At 42.5% G+C, this 21436-nt stretch overlaps 2 pseudogenes; both read left to right on the plus strand.

The window, feature by feature from the left end:
* The first annotated feature begins 1645 nt into the window (after nt 1-1645).
* LOC147581670 (putative tripartite motif-containing protein 61 pseudogene) lies at nt 1646-14276 on the plus strand (annotated as a pseudogene).
* Nucleotides 14277-18375: 4099 nt separating this feature from the next.
* On the plus strand, nt 18376-19788 carry LOC112858869 (tripartite motif-containing protein 75 pseudogene; annotated as a pseudogene).
* The last annotated feature ends 1648 nt before the right edge of the window (nt 19789-21436 follow it).

Here is a 21436-nt window from a genome sequence, read left to right on the forward strand (position 1 = left end):
ACTGACTGAGCCACCCAAGCTCCCCTTAAAAACAAATCTTACACAGCCTTACACCTCAAGTTTTTTCTTTAAAAGAAGTGAGCTGTGTACAGGGGGGTTAAATGCTTTATAGACAAGAAAAAACAAACTGTGCAGAACCAATGTATTCATCATCATCTTCTTCATCTTCCTCTTCTTCCTCTTCTTTTCCTTGTTTTTTTCAGACTTAAAACTCCCCTTTTTTTTTTAACTGCCTCAGGCTTTCCTTTGTATCCACAATATCCGCAATATCCTTTTCCTATTTTTCCTTCAGCTTAGCAGCTTTCTTTCCTTGAGGCTCCTTGCCATCTGCAGCAGTGTTGTTGCACAACTCTCCAGTTTTGTTTTGTTTTTAACGTTTATTATTTGTTTTTGAGAGTGACAGAGACAGACACAGCATGAGCAGGGGAGAGGCAGAGAGAGAGGGAGACACAGAATGTGAAGCGGGCTCCAGGCTCTGAGCTGTCAGTGCAGAGCCTGATGCAGGGCTCGAACCCACGAACCAGGAGATCATGACCCAAGCTGGAAGTCGGAAGCTTAACCGACTAAGCCACCCGGGCGCCCCTCTCCCGGTTTTTTTTTTTTTTTAAGTTTATTTATTTTGAGAGAGAGAGAGAGAGAGAGAGAGAGAGAGAGAGAGAGAATGGATGGGGGAGGGGCTGAGACAGAGATAATCACAAGCAGGCTCCACATTGGCAGCCCAGAGCCCCCACTTGGGTCTCAATCCCAGGAATCCGTGAGATCATGACCTGAACAGAAATCAATAGTCTGACACTTGGGGCTCCTGGGTAGCTCAATCAGTTAAGCATCCGGCTTCAGTTCAGGTCATGATCTCATGGTTCATGGGTTCAAACCCCACATTGGGCTCTGGGCTGACAGCTCAGAGCCTGGAGCCTGCATTGGATTCTGTGTCTCCCTCTCTCTGCCCCTCCCCCGTTCGCACTGTCTCTCAAAAATAAATAAATGTTAAAAAAAAAAAAAAAAAGAATCAGACGCTTAACTGAGCCCCCCAGGAGCCTGTCTCCTAGTTTCTTTGCACCCTCACCAATGGGGTGCACCCCCCCCTCCCGCCCCGGGTGCATTGGGATTCTTGAACTTCTCTTTTGCATCTGGCTCTCACTCGCCCCAGCACCGTCTCTATGGAGCTCAATGTACTGCAATGGCTGTGAGGTCAGGAGATTCCTACTGCATTTCTTAACTAGAATATATCTATGGGGAAAATTCCACCGCAGCAACATGCTGATTACACTTAAGTAGGGACTGTACTGGAAGGATGGCATTTATGCTCAGTGAATTTCAGTTTCAGATGGGAGCATCTTCTTGCCCACAGGAATAACTTTGTGACAAGGATTATAGTTCTTTCCTGACCAATAAAATTCCTCCTGTCCTCCAATTAGGCTGGGCAGGAGAGGTAAGAGGAGAATGTAGCCGGGTCATCTCTGCTGGGGCTGTGACTTCTCATGGAAGCTTCCCCTGGGTCTGAAGGGAATGAAGAAGGAGCACACGTAGGGGCTGTGGCTTGCTAGGTGCCGCCTGCCAGGAAGGAGAGTGAGAACAAAGGAGCCATCAGCCTCTCATTTTTCCTTGCACCAAGAGAACCAGACATTTCTAAGGGACTTTCCTCACACAGAAACCCTGACCACCCAATGGCCTTTGCAGCCTCCCTGGCTGAGCTCCACGCAGAGGCCAGCTGCCCCCTCTGCCTGGATTACCTGAGAGACCCAGTGACCATTGCCTGCGGGCACAACTTCTGTCTCCAGTGCATCCAGCAGTGCTGGGAAGATCTCCAGCACATCCTCCCCTGTCCTGTCTGCCTCCACCACTGCCCCGACAGGAACTTCAGGAGGAACACGCAGTTATGTCACATGACTGGTTTTGTCCGGCAGCTTCCCGGCGCCAGGAGCAAGAGGAAACTGCAAGAAGAGAAATTAAGAGTTTTCTTTAAAAAGAGAAGGGATTAACTCTTTTCACATTACAGGTTGAAGAGAAGGCTATTCAAGAAAACTGAATGAAGAGCACCTGGGTGGCTCAGTCTGTTAAGCATCCAACTTTGGCTCACGTCATGATCTCACAGTTGGTGAGACTGAGCCCCACATCAGGGTCACTGCTGTCAGCACAGAGCCTGCTTCAGATCCTCTGTCCCTCTCTCTCTGCCCCTCCCTCACTTGCATTCTCTCAAAAATAAATAAAACAATAAAAAACACATTTAAAAATTTTTAATGTTTATTTTTGAGAGACAGAGTGTGAGTGGGGAAGGGCAGAGATAGAGGGAGACACAGAATCTGAAGCAGGCTCCAGGCTCTGAGCTGTCAGCAGCAGAGTCTGATGCGGGACTTGAACTCACAAACTGTGAGATCATGCCCTGAGCTGAAATCAGATGCTTAACTGACTGAGCCACCCAGGTAACCGTAGTGAGACACTGAATCTGAAGCAGGTTCCAGGCTCTGAGCTGCCAGCACAGAGCCCTGTGTGGGGTGCAAACCCACGAAATGTGAGATCATGACCTGAGCCAAAGTCGGATGCTTAAAAAAAAAGAAAAGGAAAGGAAAAGAAAGAAAGAAAGATGGGAATGCAAGCTGGTGCAGCCACTCTGGAAAACAGTATGGAGGTTCCTCAAAAAACTAAAAATAGAACTACCATATGACCCAGCAATTGCACTACTAGGCATTTATCCAGGGGATACAGGATGTGCTGTTTCAAAGGGACACATGCACCCCCATGCTTATAGCAGAACTATCAACAATAACCAAAGTATTGAAAGAGCCAAATGTCCATCGACATATGAATAGATAAAGAAGATGTGGTGTATATATATACAATGGAGTATTACTCAGCAATCAAAAAGAATGAAATCTTGCCATTTGCAACTACGTGGATGGAACTGGAGGGTATTAGGCTAAGTAAAACTAGTCAGTCAGAGAAAGACAAAAATCATATGACTTCACTCATATGAGGACTTTAAGAGACAAAGCAGATGAAGCAAACATAACATAAAAATAGAGAGGTGAACAAAACAGAAGAGACTCATAAATATGGAGAACAAACTGAGGGTTACAGGAGGGTTTGTGGGAGGGGGGATGGGCTAAATGTGTAAGGGGCACTAAGGAATCTACCCCTGAAATCATTGTTGCACTATATGCTTACTAATTTGGATGTGAATTTTAAAAAATAAAAAATAAAATAAAATTAAAAAGAATGTGAAAAATTCTTCAGGACAAATGAACCAATATCCTCAATAAATATACAACATTATGAAAGGGTGTTGAGAGGCATATTAACCAAAAACAAAGCATGGCTCTTGATTGGATCCTGATTCAAATAACTAAAAAGACATTTTTTTTTAGAGAAGAAAATAGAACACAGATTAGTAGATGATATGATTATTTGTAATGTTATTTTTCATTATTTGTAACATTATTTGCAATGAAATATTACTAAGTAATATTTTTTAAAAGTTGTTATCTATTAGAGATTTATATTGGAATACTTATAGGTGAAATGATACAATACCTGCTATTTGCTTTGTAATAATCTACAGAAACATTACATAGGTTGGAGGGGGAATAGATAAAATAAGAATGGGAAATTGTTGGTAATTATTTGAGCTGGGTACTGGGTAGGTAAGGATTCATTGTGTTATTTCAATTTTAAAATATGTTCAAATTTTTTCAAAATAAAAAGTTTTAAAAATTAAAAAAGAAAGAAAGAAAGAAAGAAAGAAAGAAAGAAAGAAAGAAAAACTGAGTGAAAACAAAAGTAAAATTTGCAGAGCATGTGACCACACTAAAAAGGCTTCTGATTAAAGTAGCAGAAAGGTGAGTTGCTCACAGGTACTGAATGTATCTATAACAGGTGTGAAAACCTAAACACCCCAGCCTTCTTTTCATACAAATTCAAGAAAAAAATATATTGGTTCTCCTGAACAATGTTTTAACCTACAGAAAATAACCTGTTTGAGGTCAGTTTGACACTAGAGATTGAAACTGCTCCCCCCAGGCTTATTATCTCAGAAGATAGAAAAAGTGCAACATTAGGAGAGGTGAGAACAAACTTTCTTTACAATCCCAGCAACTTTACTGTTTTAGCAGCTGTCTTGAGTCTTCAGAGGATTGTTTCTGGCAGACATTATTTAAGTTTATTTATTTATTTTGAGAGAGAAAGAGATAGAGAGTGGGGAGAGGGCAGTGAGAGAAGGAGAGAGAATTCCAAGCAGACTCCACGCTGTCAGCATAGAGCCCAATGAGGGGCTGGAACTCACAAACCATGGGATCATGGCCTGAGTCAAAATCAAGAGTTGGTCGGTTTACCAGCTGAGCCACCCAGGCATCCCTCATTTTATAATTTGAATAATAGGTCTCATACCAATACTACTGAAACAATTAGAGAAAAATTTAGGGTTTATTTCTATATTGGACCTACTTCAGACCCTCTTACAATCCGTATAGTAACTCATGAATAAAGAACTACCTGAGGGGAGCACCTGGGGTTCAGTCCATTAAGCATCCAACTCTCGATTCCCAGTCAGGTCATGATCTCACGGTTCATGGGTTTGATCCCCAACGTCAGGCTCTATGCTGACAGTGTGGAACCTGCTTGGGACTCTCTCTCAAAAATAAATAAATATTTAAAAAATACATGTTTAAAGAATGACCTGGGGACCTTTGCAGGTTGATATTTTCTATTATTCATGCATGCCACTTGGGATATTAATTATATAATTACTAGTTATTGGGATGATATGATTTCAAGAATTATGGTAATTTGGGCTTTGGTTGTGTGTGTTTTTCCTTTTTTAAAAAGTAATTCTATATTCACAGGAAATTGCAAAGATAGTGCAGTTTGTTTCATTAACACCTGGAAGACAGTCATCTTTCACTGAGAAATAGTGCCTGTCTTTTACTAACTATAATGTATTACTTAGCAGGACTATTTCACGGAAACACAGCAGGAAACAAATGCAAAGCGTTTTTGTAATTCCGAAATAAAATTGTAGTTCTTTTTTTTTTTTTTAATTTTTTTTTCAGCGTTTATTTATTTTTGGGACAGAGAGAGACAGAGCATGAACGGGGCAGGGGCAGAGAGAGAGGGAGACACAGAATGGGAAACAGGCTCCAGGCTCTGAGCCATCAGCCCAGAGCCCGACGCGGGGCTCGAACTCACGGACCGCGAGATCGTGACCTGGCTGAAGTCGGACGCTTAACCGACTGCGCCACCCAGGCGCCCCTAAAATTGTAGTTCTTGAGGCACCTGGCTGGCTCAGTTGGTAGGGCTTGAAACTCTTGATCTTGGAGTTGTGAGTTTGAGGCCCACATTGCAGGTAGAGTTTACTTAATGAAAAAAAAAATTTTTTTTTAGTTGCAAGTGCAGGTCTTTTTCTTACATTGTCTTTTCAAAGTTTCATAAATGCACTCGCAGCATTTATAATTCCCTATGTATTCTCCTTTTCTAGAAATCCGCCAGTTTATTAAATCATTTATAAATTCTATGTTTTAGAAGAAGAAAAGGGCCTTTTACTTTCAGTGTTGTTAGAGATGGAGAAGCCCATTTAATGCCAGGAAGTTTTAGAGCACTTTTGTAGGAACTAGTGTTTGAGAGGGATGGTTAGAGTGGAGGAGTAAGGTGGGAAGGACACAGAGAAGGGAATGTGACCAGTGATGCTGTGACATTGGCTAAGATCCTCCAGCAAGAGCTGTGAACACTTGTCCCACAAGTAACCAGAAGTGGGCAACTCAGCTTAAACTGTCAGACATTTGAAAGGTCGGTGTAATTTGTCTTTCTTTATACAAGGTATTTACAGAAATCTATTCATTTTGCTTTTGCCTTACATTTTTGAAAGCCATGTTCATGGATAACCTCAAAACACCACATACCTGTGTAATATTACATTATGTTAAACTATCATTTTATTATTTTTTTAAACTACTGTCATTTTAGAAAATATTTACATTTATAAGCCTATATGTGTATTGTTTACAATTCTTGGTAAATAAGGGTTTTATTTTGTGCATCTGTAATTTTTGTCTATAATGTGAGGATGATGCTCAGGAGAATTTTTGAGAACCTCTCTCATTGAGGTAAGAGGACCCCTACATTGATCAGGATAATATGCTGTGCAGTGGATATCTCAACTGCTTTGCAAGACAAAACCTAGTACTTTTTTTTTTAACGTTTATTTATTTTTGAGAAAGAGAGACAGAGCATGAGCTGGGGAGGGGCAGAAAGAGAGGAAGACACAGAATCCAAAGCAGGCTTTAGGCTCTGAGCTGTCAGCACAGAGCCCGATGCAGGTCTCAAACCCATGAACCGGGAGATCATGACCTGAGCCAAAGTCAGAGGCTTAACCGACTGAGCCACCCAGGTGCCCCCAAACCTAGTACTTTTCATGTAAAGTGCAATGTGGGTCAGCAGGGCACTGCTCAGTTACTCCACCCAGCAATCTAACCCCGTCAGGCATGTGATAACTCAGCACTGGGTTACTGCAACTAGAAAGAGAGAATTAAAATGGCACACTGAGGCTTAAAAGCCAACACCAGGAAGTGACACACATTTTCAATTATTCCATTTTCTAAAATTAATTGCAAGGCCCCACTTATCTGCAAGATGGCTGGAAAGAATACATTAGGGTGAGGTGAAAAGCTACCATTTGCCACAATTCTTGAATCCACTTAGATATTAGTGAAATTCACATGAATGGTGAGTGCTAGAATTAAAATGCTCCAATTAGAATTTGTAAATAGGTTAACATAGAAATTGATAATAGTTTGGGCTTAATTTGACAGCAGTTATTTAATAACTTCCCCCACATCAGAGATATTTCTTTTAAGTAAAATAAGCATAAAAAGACTCTTCATTGGGAGAATTATAAAGCATTATTATTATGAAATCCTGGTTAATCATTAGAAGAATTGTTAAGGGGCTCCTGGGTGGCTCAGTAGGTTGAGCGTCCAACTTCGGCTCACGTCATGATCTTGTGGTTCATGAGTTCGAGCCCCGCATCGGTCTCTGTGCTGACAGCTCAGAGTCTGGAGCCTGCTTCAGGTTCTGTGTCTCCCTTTCTCTCTGCCCCTCCCCTGCTCATGCTCTCCTCTGCTTTCTGTCTCAAAATTAAATAACCATTTAAAAAATTGAAAAAAAGAAAAAGAAAAAGAAAAAGAATTGTTAAGAGTAATGTCCAAACACACGGAATGAAAGCAAAAAAAGTCCTTTAATTGGGCAAGGCTTATGTGGATGAGGAGCCCAGGAGCTACTTAAGTGACGTTTTGCAGGCCAGGGGTAAGGTTGAGGTAAAGTTAGAAAAAAAGCACACAGAGCTGGTTTCTCCTTTGCCTGGTTTTGATAGGCACAAAATCCATTCCCTGTGGTTAGTGAAGTAACACAAAAACAGTTACCACAGTATATTTTTAAATGTTTATTTTGAGAGAGAGACTGTGCATGCGCAGGGGAGAGGCAGAGAGAGAGATTGAGAATCCCTAGGATGCCCAACCGACTAAGCCACTCAGACGCCCCCAGTTACCACAGTATATTAACTGTGAGTAACTCCATGAAGTTCAATGTATATATATGGACCCAGAAGGCAGAATTTTCAGCCACAGAGGGTTACTCTCAAGTCTTGAAACCTAAAGGAATTCGTTCGCTGGGTTTCAGAATTGCCTGGGACCAGTGACTCCTAATAACTTCAGCACAAATGTGTACAGCCACAACCTTGTGTGCTTCTCCGTAGCACATGCTTTCTAACAGTGAAGCTCCTAATTTTAGCTGTTTTTGCAATCTGGATAGGCTGAGGACCTCCCAAATCATCAGGTCCTGGTTCCCTTTTTTTCTGCCCTTAGTTTACCTCTTTCCTTTCTGTTTTTCCATAAAGCAGCAAGAAGGAACCAGGTCGCACCTTCAGTACCTTGCTTGAAAATCTCAGCTAAGTATCCAAGTTCATCACTACCAAGTCCTGCTTTCCGCACAACTTTAAGACACATTCAGCCGTGTTCTCTCCTGCTGTATGACGAGTCAACTTCCCTCCAGTTTCAAATAACGTGTTCTCAAATCTTTCTTTTTTCTTTCTTTTTAATGTTTTATTTATTTATTTATTTTTGAGACAGAGAGAGACAGAGAATGAGCAAGCAGGGGAGGGGCAGAGAGAGAGGGAGACACAGAATCCAAAGCAGGCTCCAGGCTCTGGAGCTGTCAGCACAGAGCCCGAGGCCGGGCTCGAACTCACAGACTGCAAGATCATGACCTGAGCTGAAGTCGTATGCTCAACTGACTGAGCCACCCAGGCGCCCCTTTTTTTGTTTGTTTGTTTTTAAGTAATCTCCACACCCAACATGGGGCTCAAACTCACAAGTCCGAGATCAAGAATCACATGCTCTACCAAGTGAGCCAGCCAAGCGCCCCTCAAATCCTTCTGAACTCTCACTAAAGCACCTGTAAGTTTTATCTTCCCACTAACATTTCCCTATGACTATGTGTATGTATATGTATATATATATATATGTGTATATATGTATATATATATGTGTGTGTGTATATATGTATTTATATATATATATATGTGTGTGTGTGTGTGTGTGTGTGTATATATATATATATATATTTTTTTTTTTTTTAGTTACTCTAAAACTAAACTTGTTTGTCATAGGTTCCTTGTTGGGTTGATTAATCTCATTGTTTGTAAAATGAATTACCATACAGATTTACACCCCAGGGAAAAACAGAATCCTGATGAAACTGACTTAGACAATTGTTCCACATTGAAATTCCTAGAAGAGGTGATTTGAAGAACTGATAGCTCTGTCTCCTCTTCAAACTTCAACTCAAAGCAAGCTGCCACCAGAGTTTATTACTCAGTTAGCACTTTTTCAGTAATTTCATAAGTAGTCTGGCAGCAAAGTCGCTTGAATACTAATGAGTCTTTATTTACTTTTCTTTGCTCACTCTGTTCCTGGCAATGAGATGGCCAGGAATCAACGGTGACTCTACACCAGTTTTTTGCTTGCCAGGACTCACATGAACTTTCCCCATTAAAATTCTGTGGACTTAAAGTGGGGGGCAGAAGAGGAGAAGATAAAAGCAGGGGCCCTAAGCAAGGGATGTGAGAAGGCAGTGACACAGTTGCAAACTAATCTCATGGGACTTACTGTTGGATTGATTGCTTGGGGTTAAGGAATTAGAGAATTCAAAGATGCTTCCAGGGATTTCTGCGTTTGTCATTAGTCGAATGGAGGGTCCATTACTGAGCCACGGAGATGGTTTTCCGATGTGCCGGAGGAGGCTAGTGGTAAATCAAGTGACATTTTTTCATGTTTGAGGGAAAATACTTCCAAAGACCCTGAGGCAGGACAGAGTGTGAGTGGCTGGAGCCAAAGCAGTGGGGGAATTGCTGTTGTTCAGTCCTGTACTTCCAGCTCCTATAGTGGTGCCTGGTTACTAATAGTTGCTCAATAAATACTTGCGGTATTTTTTTAAAGTAATTTTTATGCCTAACGTGGAGCTCAAACTTATGACCCTGAGATCAAGAGTCACATGCTCTACCCACTGAGCCAGCTAGGAACGCCTATTTGTGGTATCCGTTGAGTAATTTGTTAACTATGGAATATACTAATCTTATACACCAAAACCGTGGTACATTGCATACCTTGCTAATTGATTTTGGCATTCTGGTGTGGCTTATTAGGCCAACATCCCCTCTTCTTTACTATAAGGGTTAACTCAGCTCTCAGCTGTCATTACAACAAAGAAACAGTGAAATCATCACTTCTCTGTCAGTCACTGCCACCTTCCATCTCCGATGTAGATCTTATTGATGCAAAGGAGAATGTATTTACCATGGAGAAAACAAAATTTGCATTCATGGACCCATATAGAAACAAAATTCTTAGGAGTAATATGTAAACCTCATATGATGCACTGAGGAGGACCTGACATCACATATGTAGTATTCCTGCCTCAAATGCTTAACCTGAAACTAAAGAAGAACTAATCAGACAGTCCTAACTGTCTGGACCGTTGAGATCATTTGCAAAATAAGTGGCTTGGGTTCTTCAAAAATGTCAACATTATGAAAGATCAGGAGACTGAAGAACTCCTCCAGATTAAAGGATAATAGAAAGAGCAACTAAATGCAATTTATGAACCTATGTTAGGTCCTGGATCAGGAAGAAAAAAAAAAATCTATACAAGGCATTATTGGGGCAACTCAGGAAATGTGAATAGACACTAAATACTCATTTATAATATAACCTATCATATCTCTGCTAAATTTCCTAATATGGTAACTGAATTGTGGTTAGGTGGGAGCACACCCCATTCTTTTAAAAATTTTTTTTTTTAATGTTTATTTATTTTTGAGACAGAGAGAGACAGAGCATGAACGGGGGAGGGTCAGAGAGAGGGAGACACAGAATGTGAAACAGGCTCCAGGCTCTGAGCTGTCAGCACAGAGCCTGACGTGGGGCTCGAACTCACAGACCGCGAGATCATGACCTGAGCCGAAGTCGGCCGCTTTACCGACTGAGCCACCCGGGCGCCCCTAGCACACCCCATTCTTATGGCATATCTTTTGAAGTATTTAGCCTCTCAAATGGTTGACAAAAGAAAAATAAAGGTCTGTATAAACAGAGTGATAAAGAAATGGGGCAAAATAAAAAGCAGGCCCCTCTAAATGAAGGGTATACTATGCTCATACTCCTAACATTTCTGTGGGGGGAAATCATTGAAAATGACAAATCTTTTAGGAAGAGTGAAAAAAAATCCGACTCTTTCCTTTAATATGGGAAATGTCCTCTTTCCAAAGACAACTGTAAAGGACAGGTAGGGTATTAGGAATTTATAATATCGGTGCATTGCTAAATCTTCTCCTAGAAAACAACATGCAATACATCTTATTTCTTCTGGGTTCATGATTAGGTTTCTGTTTAATGACAAGCAACAGCTTGGTTTCCTTATTACCTAAAATTGTTGGTTTTCCACTTCCACTTACACGTTGGAATATTCTATTGGTGTGCAAAATGGGCCGTTGTTTAGAAAATTGCAGTGAAATAGTTTTTGTGCCAGTTATGCGTGAATGCCATAAGTAAGCATGCATAACATTGTAATACTTTATTTTTTTAACTGGCTTGTTCAGTCAGAAGAGAATGTGACTCTTGATCTCAGAGTCACGAGTTCGAGCCCCACGTTGGATGTAGAGATTACTTAAATAAATAAATAAGCTTAAAGACAAAAGGTACAAACTTCCAGTTATGTGATAAGTAAGTCCTGGGGATGTAATGTATAGTTTGATGACTATAGTTAACAATAGTGTATTGCATATTTGAAAGTTGCTAAATCACTAAATCGTTAAAATTCTCGTCTCACACACACACATTTGTAACTATGTGTACTGACAGATGTTGACTAAAACTTACTATGGTAGGGGCACCTTGGTGGATCAGTGGGTTGAGCATGTGACTCTTGATTTCAGCTCAGGTCATGATCCCAGGGTTATAGGATTGAGCCCTGCATTGGACTCTGTCCTGAGTATGGAGCCTGCTTAAGATTCTGTCTCTCTCTCTGTCCCTCTCCTTGGTTCATGCTCTAATATAAAAAATAAAATAAATAAAATAATAAAATAAAATAAAATAATCTTACTGTGGTAATTACTTTGCAATATTATGTTGTACACCTAAAACAAATACAATGTTAAATGTCAATTATATCTCCATAAAAAGAATATAAAAAGGATGTCTTATTTAAATTGTAAAAAAAAAACAAACATGCAATAGTATATATAGGGTCATCTCATTCCATTTATATATATATATGAAAATAATAATATATATAATTATTATATTATATATTATAATTAATATATAATCATATAATTAATACATTACATTATGTTATAATCATTATATAACAATATAATAAAATATAATAAATATATTATATATTAAAATTATATAATATATAATTCAACATATTATACATAATAAAATAAAATGATATATATAATTATTATATTATATATTATATATGTTATAATTAATATATAATTATATGATTGATATATATTATAATTATTACATATACATATAAGAAAATATAATAAATATAATACATTATTATATTATATATTATTATATATACATACATATATATTTTATGTGTATATAATATATTACAATATTGCATATGCATACACATATGTGTATATATAATAAATTATGTGTATATATAATTAATATATTATATCATTATTAATATATATGTATTATATTATATACTATATATTAATATGCATGTATTATATATGTCATATATAATATCATATTATATATTATACATATGATAATTCTATATATAATATAATATAATATTATATATTAATCATAATATAATATATTACATATTAGTAATACATTATAATTAATAATATAATCATTAATAATATATTACTATATATAATATTATATTATAAATATGTATAATATAATATTTTATATATATTTTGGAGGGTGAGAAAATATATTTATATATTTACATGTATAAATACAAAAAATAGGGGCACCTGGCTGACTCAGTAAGAAAAGCATGGGATCTTGGTATCTGGTTTGTGAGTTTGAGTTCCACGTGAGGTCTAGAGATTACTTTAAAATAAAATCTTTAAAAATATAATAAAATAAATTTTATTATATTTTTAAATTTATTCTTTTTAAAAAATTGTTTTATTTTTAAATTTCTTTTTTAATGTTTATTTATTTTTGACAGAGAGAGACACAGAGCATGAGCGGGGGAGGGGCAGAGAGAGAGGGGGGGGACACAGAATCCCAAGCAGGCTTCAGGCCCCAAGCTGTCAGCACAGAGCCTGACTCGAACTCACAGACCGCGAGATCATGACCTGAGCCGAAGTTGGATGCTCAACTGACTGAGCCATCCAGGAGCCCAAAAATACTTCTCTCTCTTTTTTTTTTTTAATGTTTTATTTATTTTTGAGAAAGAGAGAGACAGACTGTGAGCGGGGAGGGGCAGAGAGAGAGGAAGGCACAGAATCCGAAGCAGCCTCCAGGCTCTGAGCCGAAAAAAATTATTTTTAATGTTTATTTACTTTTGAGAGAGAGAGAAAGACAGAGTGTGAGTTGGGGAGGGGCAGAGAGAGAGAAGGCGACACAGAATCCCAAGGAGGCTCCAGGCTCTGAGCTGTCAGCACAGAGCCTGAGGCAGGGTTTGAACTCACAAACTGGGAGTTCATGACCTGAGCCAAAGACAGGCTCTTAGCTGACCGAGTCACCCAGGTGCGCCTTTTTAAATTTATTCTTGAGAGACAGAGAGTAGACATGCATGTGTGTGCGTGGGGGAGGGGCAGAGAGCGAGGGAAACAGATTCCCAAGCAGGATTCAAACAGTCTCCGAGCTTTCAGCACAGAGCCTTAGGTGGGGCTCTAACTCACAAACCGTGAGATCATGACCTGAGCTGAAATCACGAATAAGATGCTTAACCGACTGAGCCCCCCAAGTGCCCCCTGTTATTATTTTTTAAGGTTTTATTTTTAAGCAATCTCTACACCGCATAGGGCTGGAACCCACAACCCTGAGATCAAGCGTCGCATGCGCCACTGACTGAGCCAGCCAGACACCCCTAAGCCTGTTACTTGTTTTTACAGTACAAAACGTATAATATATTGGACTTTATTACCCAGAAATCCCCTGTGTTTGGTTGTCTATGATATACCAGTACTTACCAATAACAGCGTTTCATTTGAAGTGACTGATTTAATCATGTTTCCTGGTTTAACAGCAGAATATTATCTAACCACAAGCAGTGAATTCCTGCTGATTTATAATGTACAGAATACTGTGTTCATGTAAATAAAACTATGTATTTTCCCTACAAAATCATTTTACAAGAACTTCCTATTAATTTCCCATACTAACCCTTGGAACACTGACATGAGAGACCCATTAAAATTGTAATGCCTGCGTGGGGTAGTGATGGAGTGAGTGCTAAGACCTTCAGAGAGGGCCCAGGTCTCTGGAGGCAAGAGACAGGGGCAGGGTGTAGGCTGTAATGGAACGTCAGCCTCACGCTCCTTGGGGAGGAAGTGCGCCAGGGGGTTGCACCCAAAGGCCTCTTCATCGCCCACGTGTGGGGATAGGATACAGGGTGGCTGTGCTTTTGGGTTCTGAGTAGGACTTGCTTGGGCTGTAACCCCTCTCCATCTCTTAAACTCTCAGGTCCTCAGTTTCCCCATCTCTAAACTGGGGGCCAGAACTGCTGTGAGGGTTGTGTGAGATGAAGAAGCATGGTTAGCCTGAGCGGAGGCACATGCCATTTAATTTGCACCCCAGGCCGCGCCTCTTTGAGCACCAAGAATTCCCAGAGCGGGTCCTTTCCCTGCCTCCGCCTCATGATCACCATGGGGGACCTCAATCGCTGTGTGGAGAAAGCCCCTAAGACTCCATCTACATTAGGTGAGGGCCTGTCACCCACCACGCAGCAGAGACCCATGACCTTCAGGACGTACTACCCCGGGAACCTGTGACTGACGTGGTGGGTAGAGGTGCTGGCCTCGGAACTCGGCGTGCGGCCCGCAAAAGGAGAGTTTGGTTGTTGACGTCAACAACCTGAGGAATTACAGACAGAGGGACTGATGGGCCTAGCTTTCTCACCGGGGCTCCAGCTAATGAAAAAGGCGGTTTTGGCACCACGAGCTTCCGGGGCACAGGCTCAGCCCCTGAGGGTTCTCAGGAGCTGCAGACCTGAGACCTGCTGCCTGCAGAAAGCTCCACAACCCCTGGTCCTGCACAGAAGGGGCCTCCCCCTGGTCCTCGGGACCGGGCAAGGGAACGAACAGTCCTCATTTAAAGTTTCAGATTTCAGTTTCCTCATCAGCAAAAATGGGATTCAATGGCACTGAGAGGATCGAGGGAGGATTTCAAAGGTACAAATGAGATTATGCATATTAACACAGTGCCGGCCCATCCGGTCTGACCCAATCACAGGAGATCCCTTCCCCACCAAGCAGCTTTTTTGAATACCCTCATCCCCAGCCTGGCTCTGCCCCGCCCCCCATGGGGGAGGAGCCACCAGTCTTTGGTGGGCCGGGTCCTAGTAGCTCCACCCTCCTCGTGGGGTATATATACAGAGGTAACACTTGGATGGCGCATTGGCTTCAGGCGTCCCTCAAGGAGACGTATCTCGACAAGCCTTTACAAACCCTTTACAGACCCGTCCAGAGTCGCCTGCTCCAGGTAAGCGGGGAGTTGAGCTGGTATGGGGGCATGGGGACGGGGCTGGAGAGTGGTAAAAGCTGGAGTCCCCTGACCTCCTCTGTGCAGGGCCGGAAATCACACCTTGCAAGGGAACCTAATCTCGTTTGGCTTCTCTTAAAGCACATCTCGTTTCTTAGGGTTTCCAGTTTTTCATTGAGCCTCATCCTACATCCCCTAAATGCTTGCTAACAATACAGATAGTCACTTCCTGTTCTGTCCTATTCCATCCTAGAGGTCAAAAAACAGAGACTAATATCTGTGTGTACAAAGTTCCCAGAGGTGCTGGTCTGAAGTCGCGTGTGGAATCCCTTCCAGGATCTCAGTGAGGGGTGGTTTGTGTGTAGGTGGGGAATGGAAGGATGAGAGCTATGGGGCCAGGATCTCTGCTATTCAGGTCTTGTATAAACTTGATCTTCCTCAATCTAACCATTTGCTTGCTTACAGATGCTCAGAGAGTATAATCACTCTTAGGTGCCTGTTTGGAGGTTCTAGCAGGTGAGCGCAGCTATTGGTATACCCTTGACTGGAGAATGGTCCTCCTCTATTGGGGAAGGTCATCCTCTTAGACCGAGAGGGCAGCTTCAGGAGGGACACTCATGGAGTGATGAAGGAGGAAGGGGACCCCCACCTAGCCAGCCGGATCAGCCAAATCAACCCTGGCGATCAATGGGGTGATGGATGTTGCAGCCAGATCACCCTCATATCCAGAGTATAAGTACTCTTCCACTTCAAAGTCATTCAGTTTTTAAGGGAGACCCGGAAGCCTGGCCAATTTTAGTCATTCAACAGCTTTAACCAAGGACTGAGGAGATACTTGGAGATACAGTCATGGTGGGGATAACATGGAGGTTATGGTTCTGTGGGGAATGCAGATCTCCAGAATCTGTTTAAATTTACAAGTCACATAGTTAAAGGGTAAATTCATGATGCTGTCTTTACTGTTCTGTGACATTGTCTTAGGAGAGATGACCCAGCCAGTCAGGAAGGTTGGATCACAAGAGGAAGTGACCAATGAATGGAGAGCTGGTGGCAGCACTGCCGACAACTAAGGGATCTGTGTGTGCAAAGGTGTTGGGGCCACAAGGAATTCAACCTGCTAGAAAAGGGAGGGCAGGTGACAGCTACAGGAAGTTTGGTGCTAGGAGAAGCTGGAGCTGAGGGAGGAATGTGGCCCTCCAGGGGGGAGCAGCAGTCCTGTGGGAGAAGGTCTTGATTAGATCCGTGTGCGTGAAGACCAGATGGGTGGAGGGTCTAGTGGGTGCTGATGGACTCAGCAGTCAGACAATGAGTGTGGACATATCCAGAAGGATGAGGTGTAGCTTTGGTGTAGACAGTTAGTGGTGACAACAGAAGGCATGTTCTTTGATGATAGGGTCCTGAGTATGGAAAGATCAGAGTATTATTAATTACCATTGGGCACCCTTTTTTTTTTTAATGTTTATTTATTTTGAGAGAGAGAGAGATAGAGAGTGTGAGCAGAGGAGGGACAGAGAGACATAAAATCCAAAGCAGGCTCCAGGCTCTGAGCTGTCGGCACAGAGCCCAATGTGGGACTCAAACTCATGAACTGTGAGATCAGGACCTGAGCCAAAGTCAGATGCTCAACCAACTGCACCACCCAGGTGTCCCTGCAAAAGTTTTCTAAAGTGGTTTTACCAACTTACAGGCTCATAATTTGTGTATGAATGTTTTTATAATAGCACATATCACCAAGACTGTATATCTTAACACTTTGAAATTCATTTTGGGGTCCCTGGCGATCAAGTAAAGATTGTCTTAAACCTATCAGCACTGGAGGTGATTAAATCAATGGACGTTTTAAGGGGTATGCCATTCATGACTGTTTTAGTATATAACACTTCACTGATACCAATTTAAAGTTTAGAGTATTTGCCAGGACACATCCTCTATGGGGCGCCCTTAACTCCACATTTCCCCCGCAATCCTGGGAGTTGGCTTCAGCCTATTAGCCTGCATTTCAATGTTTATTTATTTACTTCCTTATTTATTTTGACAGAGAGATAGAGAGAGTAGGGGAGGGGCAGAGAGAGAGGGAGACACAGTCTGAAGCATAACCTGTATTCCAGAATCAGTAACTGCTTCTAAGGGAAAAATCCATGCCCTCTTCTGGGGATCTTGTTCCTACCAATCATCACTAGTTGGTAGTTCATCAGTGACTTTGGAGGGTCGTTGTGTATACATGTGTGTGTTTCTTACTATTTTCTCACATTGATTTCCTTATCTCCAATTTCATTCTGTGCATTTTGTCAAAATCACAGCTTTCTGACTTGGCAGGGTCCTCAGAGTAAATCTAATCCAGTCCAAACCACTTATGTACACAGTTTGTTGTATCCTGCAACTGAGAAGCTTAAGTGAAAAGTAAGTTTTGACATACTATGAGCTCAGTGGTGTGGTTTAAGAAACATCTGTGGTTTAAACCAAAATATACCAGGTTCCTTTATTGTATCTTTGATGATATTGAAATGATTGAAATTGGGATATTTATCCTTATTTACTTGATTCTCTTAGAGATGAGCATGTTATGTACTTCCTCCAGATCCCCCAGATAATGAGTAAGGGGAAATCCCACCCTGGGTGGAGGCTCAATTTTCAAAGCTTTTAACTTTCTGCAGTCCCATGCAGCCCCTCTGTGGTTGATGTGGGTGTAGGTGGAATCCTGGGGGTGGAGAGAAGAATTGATGGCTGCCTCAAATGTGGCAGTGGGCAAGGCCACCAAACAAATGGTAATTTTTGTTACATGAAACAATGTTTTCTCATCTCTAGGGACGAATCGGCACTTTAAAGTTGTGTCTGCCTTCTGCCCGAGAGAATTGCTGACGTTGGCTTCACATCCCCTGGGCTGCCGAGGACAGCTGGCTGCCCAGCTCATCTGTGATCACCTGCAGGTGGTGAACAGAGCTCCTCTGGGCATCTATGACTGCACCTGAGGCCAGTGGCCTCCTGGGACAGCAAGGCTGCCCTCGTTTGACAAAAGGACATCCAGGACAGGAAAGGACAGTAAAATCTGAGGGTGTGCCTGCCTCTCACGGGAGGACTCCTGCAGGGCACCACCTCCAGAAGAGCCACGTCGGTCCAGAAAGACGTTTATCTGGGCCCAATGGCAGCGTCGTCAGCCCCGGCAGGACTCCAGGCACAAGCCAACTGCCCCATCTGTCTGGACTACCTGAGAGACCCCGTCACCACCGAATGTGGGCACAACTTCTGTCGCTGCTGCATCTGGCAATCCTGGGCTGATCTCAGCGACAGCTTCCCTTGCCCCGTCTGCCTCCACCCAGGCCGAGAGAGGCACTTGAGGAGCAACGCCCAGCTGGGAAGGGTGATTGACGTCGCCAAGCTCCTCCACATCAGCAGGAGCAAGAGGGAGAGGCGGGACGAGAGGCATCTGTGCGAGAAGCACAACCGGGTCCTGACCCTCTTCTGTGAGGAGGACCTGCAGGTGTTGTGTCCCGCGTGCGTGCGGCCCCCTGACCACCAGGGCCACCGGGTGAGGCCCGCGGAGGAGGCCGCCTCCCAGCACAGGCAAAGGCTCGGCAGTTACGTGGAGCCCCTGAAGAGGCAGCTGGCAGTCGTGCGGCAGCTGGTAGCCACCCAAGACAGGAGACTCTTAGAGCTGGGAGAGCAGGTGCAATGCCAGAGACAGAAGTTAGCCTCTGAGTTTGAGCACCTGAACCGGTCTGTAGCCCGGCAGCAAGAGGCAGCTCTGTCGAGGCTGGCCGAAGAGGAGAAGGACATTCAGCAGAAACTCTGTGCAAACATAACGGCGTTTTCAGACCACGTTTCCACCCTCCGAGGTCTCCTGAAGGAGGTGGCCGAGAGGAGTGTGATGTCCCAGGTGAAACTGCTGACGGACCTCGGGGGTGTCCGTGGCCGGTGTGAGCGCCAGGAGCCCCCAGCTCTCTACTCTTTCCAGTTAAGGAGAGAAGGCTGCAGTCTCCCCCCGCAGTACTTGGCTCTGCAGAAGATCATACAGAGGTTCCAACGAGAAGTTACCCTGGATCCTGAAACAGCACATCCTCATCTGCTTGTGTCTGAGGATAGGACGTCTGTGACACTCGTGAGGGAAAGGCCAAGCGTCCCTCAGCATCCAAAGAGACTTCTGACGGATCCCGTCGTCCTGGGTTCCGAGGGCTTCGACGGGGGCCGACACTACTGGGAGGTGCAGCTGGGTGACAAGAGCGAGTGGGCCGTGGGGGTCTGTGAGGACCCCCTCTCCTGGAAGGGACGGCGGCCCCTGTCAGGACAGAACAGACGCTGGACAGTTCAGCTGCAGGATGGTGCCTATGTGGCACAAGGGGCTGTTCCTGTCACTCTTGTGTTGAAGGAAAAGCCCAGAGGGGTGGGCGTTTATCTGGACTGTGAGTTGGGGGAGATTTCCTGTCACAGTTGGAACGACAGGTCTCGCATCCATTCGTTCACCGATGCGTTTTCTGAAGTACTAAAGCCTTACTTCTGTGTGGGGCGGGACCCTAAACCTCTTACCATCTGTGCGGTAAGGGATCTTGAAGGATGAATTGAGAGTGGGCTTCATTCTCTTTCTGTAATTTATGGACAGTACTTAGAATATTGGACAAGTATTAGTAAATCTGGTACCAAGATTTTTTTTTTTAAATACTTTTATGACTTCAACACATTTTTTAATTTTGTTTTCTCTCTCTCTCTTTTTTTTCCACTTTGTTTCAATAGCAACAGAGATGTGGGAACTAACAGAGATGTGGAGATTAACTGTTTCTGGAATTCTAAGATCAGAGTGTATACATTGTAATTTTACAGCTCCAATAGATTTTTTGTATATGTATATTTACATATATTCCAAATTTTGTATACATTTATTATGTGGTGCTATACATAAGTACCTTTTATATTCCAGGCAGGAGAGAAGATAAAATTATAGGGAGATGACACTCAGTGGGTCTGTCTTGTTTCTGCATGGGAATTAGGAACTGATTGCTCCAAATTACACGTTCAAGGATGTTTTTATGGGGAACAGCCTTGGAAGATAGAGATGGTGTCTCTATCCAGACTTTTAGGACTCACTCCTCTCTCCCCCTTTTCCCTATACCTGGGAAAGCTGAAGAGAAAGCCCAAGTGCTCCATCCTTGGGTGCAGGTGGGAAGTTCAAACCAAGCAAGCCCCTCATAGTGCCAGAACCTTCACATCAGTGTCATCCAGTAACCACCATAAGAAACCCCTAAGCTAATCTTCCATTGCACCCTCAAGTCATATTGGACCTACTCGGGTAACCATCATGCTGTTCTCCCCTAAACCTAATTATATGAGTAATAAACTTCTTCAAATCTTTCTGCTGTGGGTGGCATCATCAGTCCCAACAGTGAACAAAATTTCGGTTGAGGGTCTACTCTGACTATACAACTTGGTATTAACATTGGGTGTTCTGAGCAGACTTTGGGAGATGTTGAGTGACACGTTCAGGGAATTTTCTCCACTTTTTCTTTGGTGCTGCCGCCAAAGCAATCATGCACTTTGAGCATTTATGCTTTTACTTGCAGATCAGCCCACCTTTAATGTTGTCTCTTCCAAGGAAAGGCTCTAGAGTCTAAGTCAAAAAGAAAGAAGGAAGGAAAAACTGGATTTAGGGAAAGGAACCAAAACACTAGAACAGAGGTTCATTCATAATTTGACCTAATTGACAAATCAAGAGTTAGTTACTACAAGAATCTACAGAAGAAAAAGAATAAAAGGGTGAGATTCTATTTTGTGCTTCCTTAACTTAGATGCTGATATAGCGGGATCCCACTAAATTCAGACATGGAACCCCCTATAACATTAGTGATGTTACTGAACATAAAATAGACATCAAAGAGGTATGTCTCATCTTAGCTGTCAGAACAGTTGCCTGGCCTAAATTCCCTGTGGTCACAGCACACATTTTCCTAAAATGCCCAAGAGGAGGCAAAGATGAGATAATCCAGGGAGTAATAAATTAAAATTAAATCAAATCACTGGCACTTACAAATTGGCTTTATAGAATGGACCCTAATAAATGCCCCTACCCATAGTTAAAATAGACAATATGACTAAATGTTAGTTAAAACTGGGCATTCAAGAACTGAAATACATTATTGAAGATCTATGTAGAGTAGACGTTATCGCTACTGCTTCTCTGTTTAACAGGGAAACTGCCTGTCTTAACTTAAAGA

This window comes from Puma concolor, chromosome B1, assembly GCF_028749965.1.
Source record: "Puma concolor isolate L17-30 chromosome B1, mPumCon1.1.hap2, whole genome shotgun sequence".
Taxonomy (NCBI): domain Eukaryota; kingdom Metazoa; phylum Chordata; class Mammalia; order Carnivora; family Felidae; genus Puma; species Puma concolor.